The 9,086-nt window shown below is 31.8% G+C and overlaps 1 protein-coding gene across 3 annotated transcripts in view; it reads left to right on the forward strand.

Annotated features, from left to right (window-relative positions):
* Nucleotides 1-9,086, forward strand: part of LOC119641991 (autophagy-related protein 16) — a 202,128-nt gene that overhangs the window by 79,654 nt on the left and 113,388 nt on the right. The gene's annotated exons all lie outside the window — the stretch shown is intronic.

Genomic DNA, 9,086 nt, shown 5'->3' on the forward strand with positions numbered 1-9,086 from the left:
AAAATGAAAATGAAAAAAAAAAAGAAAAGAAAGAGATAAGCAAAAAAAGCAAAACTCTTTCGTAAACACAAGATCATATGACAGTGCAACCAATCAATTGCATGCCACCAGACCTTAGCTGCATATAAATAGCAAATAAGCAAAAGTATTTCTCGTTTAGTTCACTTTTCTCTTTCGATTATTATGCACATATAGTTTAGAAATTGAAAGTAAAGGCTTTGAGGTGTGTGTCGCCGCCGTGCGAGTTAATTTTTTTGCGTAGGTTTCTTTTTATAAAATGTATTTGATGCTCGCTCGTGATGGCTTTTGCTTTGGCACCTACCTACCTACCTGCCTATCTACCTTTAATATACCTTAAGGTTTATTTTTAACCAGAACACTTTCAACTAGAAAATAATGAGAAATTTATAGAGCAGTGAATGGTAAAAAAAAAAAAAACCTATAAAAAGTTAAAGAAAAGACTTTTGGATAACGCACATATATTTTCATTAAAGTAGTAGTAGAGGTGGGGGTCTGACTAAACGCGAGAATAGAAAAAAAAAACAGAGAAAAGAACAAATATTGTATATGTTAGAATTTATTAAACATCAGGAAATGGAAAGTGTGGAAATTAAATTTTTATAAATGTATTTTTTTGCCAGTATTGTCATATTGTCTGTCTATGCATCTGGTTTATTTAAAAGCATATTCTGATTTAAGTAACTACAATGCGCTTTATTAACCTCGACCTTAAGTGTAATTCACTTTTCGTTTTTAGTTGCACAACGACCACGTCTTCGTCGTTGTCGTGGCGAAACGAAAAGTCAACCGCACAACTGTGCGGTTCTATGCTGTGCTGTGCTGTACTGTGCTGTGCTATGCTATGCTATGCTGAGCTATGCTGTGCTGTGCCATGCTATTTGACCATGGATGTCGGGACGTGGCTTCGCTACCTACTTGTGGCACCAAATAAACACAATATGCTGCTCTGATATGCCTTCACTTGCATGCATGCACTTTGCATAACTTTAGCTCCAATTCAGCGCAATATCAACAGCAGAGCACATATTGGTCTTCTTTTCTTCTTCTTCTTCGGTCGTATGTTTTTTTATGTTTAGGCGAGCATATGTGCTCGGTTATATTTGTTTGTGTGTGTGTGTGTATGTATGTATGTATGTATATATGTATATTTGTCTATTTTAGTTGTGCTTTTTTTCAGCATGAGGAAAAAGAAGTAAGTTTTAAAATCAATTGGTTTCTTGTGTGGTTGGTTGACTTGTGCTTGACTTGTTGGCTTGGCCGTACGTTCTTTCGTTCGTTTGGTCGGTCGGTTGGTTGGTATCTTTTAGTTGTTTGCACAGCTGGAAACTTTTAAGCGAATTAAAGGATCCCATCCGTATGTATAGTATGTATGCATAAGCGCATACCTACATATATAACGATCTCAATTATTTTTTAAAAGGTAATGAATATTTAAAATTATTGCTAAAGAGAAATGATTCTTCTTCTTGATATTGCAAAAAAATTATTTTTTTTTTTTTTTTTTTTTTCATTTTTTTGAAGAAAAATTCTAAAGAATCGTTTGGTTTTTCCATGACGATTTCTATAAATGTGTTTAGTTTGGCTTTTTGCGCGTTACTTCACAATATCATAATAATGAAAGAGATTCCATTTAAATGAAGTTAATTCTTTAAATACCTTCAGGTTAGAAAAAGTTAAGCAAATTGAGCGAGCATAGGTAGCTGCTGTGAAAAATTGAATTTTGATTTGATACAAATGCCAACATACTTCGGATATATCTAGAAAATTATTTTGATCTCTTGTGAAGTCGTCCAACAACAGCTCGTAATGTATTTTCTTAACGCGACAGCGGTAGTCATAATTTGAAAAAAAAAAAAAACGTTTCTGATCAACTTCTTACTATCAAGCGCTGTTCGATAACGGCGTGTATTAAAAAGTTTTGTTTGATAATGAGTTTAACCACTATAAGCCACGTATCATTTAATTTACTTGACTCTAAAAGTAGATAAATCAAAGGAGGACTGAATTTGCCAAAGTTTACAATGATAGGTTTTGCTTATTTCTTTCCTAGAAAACTGGATTTTATATGTTTTGCTTTAATGTGCGAAAAGCGGGTTATCATCAAATTCATGAAACGTGCTTTCCATCTCATGATTAAATAATTTTCGCCCTTGATTGCATAACGCTAACAATGGAGCTCGTTGACACTGTTCGATACAGAAAACAAATGCATTAAAACTGGAGAACATTTCCCTAATTACAGGCGTTTCAGCTGATTGATAAGAAAATCCTCCACAATGACTATTGACGACCTTGGGAGATAGTTCTGTCAAGTTTTGGATCAATCTCTACCGTGTATCAGAACTTGGGAGGCATTAGTGATATTCCCTGTACGTGTGAGCGCGTTGGGGGTCTGGAAGAATTATACGTATTAGGAGAGAGAGTGAGAGAGAGAGAGAGAAAAAGGGAGTAATATTTGTAGCTGAAAGTGGAAGCATATGAATCAGTGAGAACATCGATTACTGGTGGATTATTTGAAAGGGCTGCAGTGCAATTAAATAACAATGACTAGCGCTAGTGTCACGTGCGTTAGACGGGCTCGCTTTACTTTATCTATATGATTTGAAGCAAGGCTTTACTGATTTAGAAATCATAATAAAAAGTGCTTGCGATATATAAAAATAGCGATGCAAGTCAAGAAAACCATCAACTATAGCCGCCTACGAAAGGAATTAGTATTGAATGAAGAATATTGTATGCTGTCATGGTTAACATCTCGGTGCAGTTGAGCAAAACATTGAAAGCAAGCCGACCCCAATCAATTATGGTAAAGCGAATTTTCTTAATAGTTTCACATCTGATTTCCCACATAGTGAATGTCGGCAGCAATGAAAAGGTGATGTTCCATTACCGCCGCTCTTTTCATTAATCATTCCATTTTCTGATTAACTCCTGTTTTCAGCTTTAGCTTATTATCTGTCCTAGCAGCGCTTCATTTCTTAGAAAAATAACCGCAAAATATTACTTTTACGGACAGACTAGACTAGAACGGTCACTTTGTAAAACATAAGAAAACCGTATAGCTAGTGTTGGACAAAGAATTGCATAAAATAATTTTGGTCTTTCTCTTGTAATAAAAGTCGCTTTCGTAAAAAGAAGAAGACTGGAAGGAATTCATATCTGCATCCGACAAAATACAAGAAGCTAAGCAGCTCGTGGATAACCAGAATAAAAATTTCAATTGAAACGCTACATGATTTTTTTCCTTCCATTTTATGTAAACACATTTGTACATATTCATCATCATTGGCGTGGATATGTCCTTCCGTTTTAAATATTTAGAAGAAAGTTTCACTGGCCGCATAAATTACATATAAACTTGATCAGCTAAGAGTCTGAGTTCGGTCCGTCTGTTTGTCATAAAGCGCGCAGACTCCACAATTAAGATAAAGAAATGAAATTTAGTTAACTATAATTTAACAACAAATTAAATTTTAAAAAGACTTTTCTAAACGCCTTATAAGGCATATCTATAAGATATAAATTCGACGTAAAGGAATTTGATGAACTTTGATCTGCTACAATTGCGTACAAATGTTCCTTAGGTCACGGTATATAAAGTTCGCATCAAGTCATTGACTTACAATTAAAAAGACCTTTCGTGTTTTCTGTGTGTAGAGCTGACATGGCATGTATCAAAGATTGTTTCCAAGACGAGAATTATAGCTTTTTTTTTTTCAAACTGAAATATGGAACAAATTTAATTTTTGCTTTTTTTTCCCCCCATTATATACACAGAAGCGATTATTACGAGCGATCTTATATAAATAATATATCATTGTATAGTCACTCCCTCAACTTGACTTATATCCGTTAATATTACTAAGTCAAATAAATCTCATTAAAACTATAAAAACTCCCCTTACAAGGTTAGGCATTTGAAAACATTCATCTTAACTTAAACTTACATATATATACTGAGAGCATATACATAATTGGAGTGGTGTTCATGGCCATGTTTACACTTGTAATCTCAGGAGAATATCAAGTTAAACGAGTTGCTTCTTTTCTTTGCCTTTTTTTTCCTCCTCTTCTTCTTTTTCTTCTTCTTCTTCTTCTTCTTTTGCACATGTCTTTGTTTTTGCCTTTTTTAATTACCTAATATTGTTTGTTCAGTGGCAATTATTTTTTCATTTGACGATGCATATGTATACCATTTCTTCTAGAGTTAGTATCAAGCATTAAGGTTTAGATGTCCATGTTTAATATTCCCTTTAGTGTTGGTTTCTTGTCAAACAAATTAATTAAGCTCATTAGGTATGAAATGATAAAAGGGCATAAATGGACATCTTATGCTACTATTTTTATAATAATAAAAAAAAAAAAAATAAAATAAAAGCAAGAAGAAGAAAATCAGACGACTTATGTAGAGGAAGAAAAATAAGTCCTAGAAAGAATTTTAATAAGGTGTTTAAAGTAGAGAAAATGTTTTTAAAAAAATTTTACTCAGCACAGTTGTTGTTGAAAAGGCGATGCTAAAGAAAAACTTGATGAATATTTCTATACATAAAGGATTCAATCTGTAGAGAAAGAATTGATTGCATTTAAAATTATAAAAATATTTATATACATTTGTTTATAAACATTAATTTTTTATATACACATACACATACACACACACACACACACACACATCTTGTCATCTGTCATATATGTGTAGCTTAAGGGTTTTTCCAGCGATCAAGTTGAGTTATTGTTAAGCAATTTTAATTGCGTTAAATAGCACATTAACGCGATTTTATAGAGAGTGTAAAAATTACCATTAGACACAAACACCTTAGACTGACTAACTCATTTACTTACTTACTTTAATGCTAATAAATGTGTTTTTATGCTCCCCAGAAAACTACCCGGCAGGGGAATTGAATTTTTTTTTTGTTGCATTACTTTTTTTTTTTTTTTTTTTTTGTCTTTTATTCACGTTCATTTGCCTTCCAGTCTATGGCCATAGCTGCTTAGCTTTGTCTGTTTTTTTTTTTTTAACGTTTTTTCTTGCTTTGCGGTCCCAACCGACCGTTATAATTGGTTAACAATTATTGTATAATTCTTTATAAGGAAGATTCTACGCTTTGCTGTTTTTATTTCGTGATCTTGCGTTTTTTTTTTCTCTTTTTCTTTGTTTTTTTTTTTTTTGTTTTTTTGTGCATCTTTTTCTGCCTTAACTTTCATTTAAGGAAAAGTGATATCGTGTTGTGTGCTTTTGTCTTAGCACAACTTCTGTCTATACCAGTGGTGTTTGTATATTTGTTGGGGCAAGCAAAAAACAAATCTTAGCACAAGCATTACGTTAACAGTTTTAAAGTTCATATGTATGCTGTCTGCTGCCACTAAATAGCAAACCACAGCAATATATACTTAAAACACTAGACAATTTACTTTCATGAGTTACTTTTATTTTATTTTATTTTTTTTTTTGCATTTTGTTCTTCGTTTTTATGCATTCTTTTGGTCATCCTTTTGTTGCTGTTTTTTTTTTTTTTTTTTTTTTTTTTTTACTTTAAGTTTTATAAAAATAGTTATAGAAAAAAGAAAAGTTATTTGAAGTGAGGGCAGAGAAGTATACCTAAGTTCATTTCTCAAACGAATTATAATTGAGTTCTGGAAGTCTGTTGTGTCAAGACGGGATATATAATTTCAACTAAAGTTTTAAATAATAATATGGGTTAAGCATGAGCATGTTCCTTTATATTGGCAGTTTATTATGAAAGCAATTTATCGTTGCTGTTCGAGTGTTCGCAATAAGGTATGCTTCCCTTTTTATGCAAGAAAATCTTAACAAAAATGTTACACAATCAAATGGCGCCAAGAAGTTTGATTCGAACTTTGTGTTATTACCATTTTTGTACTTTATTCTCATGATTTTTTTCTCTCTAACGAATTGTTGTTGTTGTTGTTGGTCGACAATAAATGTGAGATTTATAACACTCTAACATCTAAACTCCAATCGTACTTACACTCCATGAAACTTACCCCAAAAGTTGTTTCATCGTTGGCTATGTGATCGGTTAAGAATGTTTGTTTAACTTTACGTCAATTAAGTACAGTTTATTTTAACCCTAGTGTGTTGTGGGAGCATTAATAAAAAACCACAAATTACTTTGCCGCCTCAAAAACTCGATAATTTACTGCGTATAGCTTTTACACCATAACACTGTGAAATTACGATAGCATTTTATTAAGCGGCTTAGGTTACGAAGATGACTTTTGCCGAGATGGTCTATGGTGTCATCTTATTAGCTCATTAGAAGAAATGCGGAAAGCTACTAACTGTGGGCAGTAAGCAAAGGCTTTTCTTTTTCGGAAAGAAATAATGACATTATTTCTATTTGTGTGTGTGTGTTTTTTTAAATCAAGATCAAATTATTGGGTATAGTATTTTGTCTTTAAATCATATAATATTTTCAAAGAACAAAATTCAATGGTGTCGCGGAGGATTTTTCAAAAATGTATTTTCTTAAGGCATTTGTTATCAAATCTTTCACAATGAGGCTAAGAGTTGTTTTATGAGATTCATGTGAGCAAAATATATTTAATGTCTGAGGGATACATTTGCACATTTTGCGCATTTTTATATAGTAGTGGATCGTCTACTAAAACCTCTAGCATTAACTTAACTGGACAGGATTTAATTCTTTTTGGGCGATCCGAAGTTGACTGATTAAAGTTTCTCCTAGGGTTTTAGCGACTCTACGCCTCTACATAGTGTTGTAATAGTATTTTTCGTAGAAGTATTTTGGCCAAATACTTCAATACAGAATAACTTATGACACAAGAACACGAGAGTTTCTTCCCAACTTGAATAATCTTTGTTTTTAGAACGTCACGATGCACTCTTTTTTTTTAAATGCGAACATTCTATCGATTCTGCAAATATCGTTTACACTATAACAGCGGCTAACAAAAAACAATTATTCTCGCGAAATGAAGAACAGAAACATCCAGATATTTGGGAATCGATAAAAGGTGGCGTTGCCATCGTCTCTTAAGACTAATAGTCACTACGGTAGTTGTATTTTATTTCATATAAATTATTATTTTTATTATTATTTTACTAGTAATAATTATATAAATAAATGTAGTTACATAAAGCAAGATAAACCATTAGCAGTGGCTACCTTTAAAAACTCTACATCACCCTATACCTATTTATATAACGACTTTTCCAAATAAGGCATAATAGCAATGTAGCAAATTTGATCAAAATCTATCAAAGGTAGCTGCATGTGAGTAAAACATACCAAAATAAAAGAGGCCGATGGATAGACGCGCCAGTAGACTTATATGCACTTAGAAACACCCTCTGAATCGGTCGATGTTGCGCAAACTTGGTATAGTTTTGTACTGTAAATCATGTGAAGCATAATTATTTTATAGATTATATGTATATACCAATTTATTTAGTTATATTATAGATTATAAATTAAAAAGAATGTGCAATGCCATGAGACGATCTCTTGTTAGAATCGACAAGAGAATCTTGACAAATTCGAATGAAGCCATTATTAAATACTTCCTCGCGTGAAATGATATCAAAAAAAGTCAAATCACTTGATTGAAAAAAAGCTCTGATGCTATGGAAAAGTGATAGTATTATTAGAGAAACAGAAGATTGCTTGATAAACGATTCAGTTAAAGACTTCATTAATGCTTGGGAATGTAAATAAATGTAGATAACGTAATTACTTTTTTTTTAAAGTCTACTTTTCAAGTTGCTTGCATTCATATATAAAATCTTTAAAATATTTTTCAAAACGGATTTTAGTAAGTATTCGTTTTTTTAGTTGCGATAAAATTTGATTTATAACATAATTCACATTTTCTCACGCAATCCCGGAAAAATCTTCTAATACAACATTTTACGACGTGATCATGACTATTTGTAGCAAACCTTAATGATAACACATTAATATCTCATTTTCAAATTCACTATCGCGGCTTGTGAGTAGATTGATTTTTCCATGTCTTTGTTACGCCAAGAGATGTTCGCGCCAAAAATTTTATAAACTCACTTCACTCACAAGCAATGCTTCATTTAATTGCTCTTTATTAGAACCCTCGATCCAGAAGAATTCAATAAGAGAACAAGAACTTTTATACTCTTTCAGTTCCGTGAACGTTTTCCATCGATAAATAGGCCTTCAATACCTAAAAAAGAAAGTCTGGAAAACAAGCAGAAATGTCTACAACTTGTGATCAATAGGTTATAGTCTCTAGAAAATTTGATCCAACTATTACTAAGAACTATAGTGTTGGTAGGGGAGTCATATTATCTACTAAAGATGATGCGGTAGTGGATATTAGAAATTCGCCCAAGTTGTTGAATAGCTTTTTGTTTTTATACTTGTTCTTTGTTTCTTAAAAATAATAACCGTTAGATGGATATTATAAAAAATTGAAAAGAATAAAAAAAAAAAAAACTCCCTCATGGTATAGACTTTTTTTTGGTAACACAAACTACTTAAGCAGACATTGAGTCATGATATTAAAAAGAAATAAGTAGAAGAGAACAAAAAAAAAACAAAAAAAAAAAAAAAAGCGAAAAACAAGGCGAGCAAATGAGTAAATCAAAGGTTGTAACCTTAAAATATACGAAAGCATGATCTCTTACAAATAACTACATCATCAAACAATTTCTGATTGTTGTTGCTGTTGGTGGAGTTTTGCTTTTTTTTTCTCCGGGATTTCTTTTTTTTTTTTTTTTCTCATACCACTTACTCAAAAATGCGATTTATATATATACAGACGAACGAATAACTAACAATCGACCGAAAGCAATAATAAGTACAAATGGATTTTATATATATATATTTTTTTTTTATAAATTTTTTTTTTTTTTTTTTTCTACAAATTATATAAAAAAAACATAACTCTTATATCGGTGGATGTATATATTGTGTGTATGTATATATATGGTATAATTTCATTTGTGCAGCAGGAAGTAAAACACACAACCATAGACCAACAACTTTACACAACAAAACTTTTATAATCATATTAAAGGTCATAAACGTGTTTGTTTAAAGAGG

The sequence above is a fragment of the Glossina fuscipes genome, unplaced genomic scaffold (genome assembly GCF_014805625.2).
Source record: "Glossina fuscipes isolate IAEA_lab_2018 unplaced genomic scaffold, Yale_Gfus_2 204, whole genome shotgun sequence".
Taxonomy (NCBI): domain Eukaryota; kingdom Metazoa; phylum Arthropoda; class Insecta; order Diptera; family Glossinidae; genus Glossina; species Glossina fuscipes.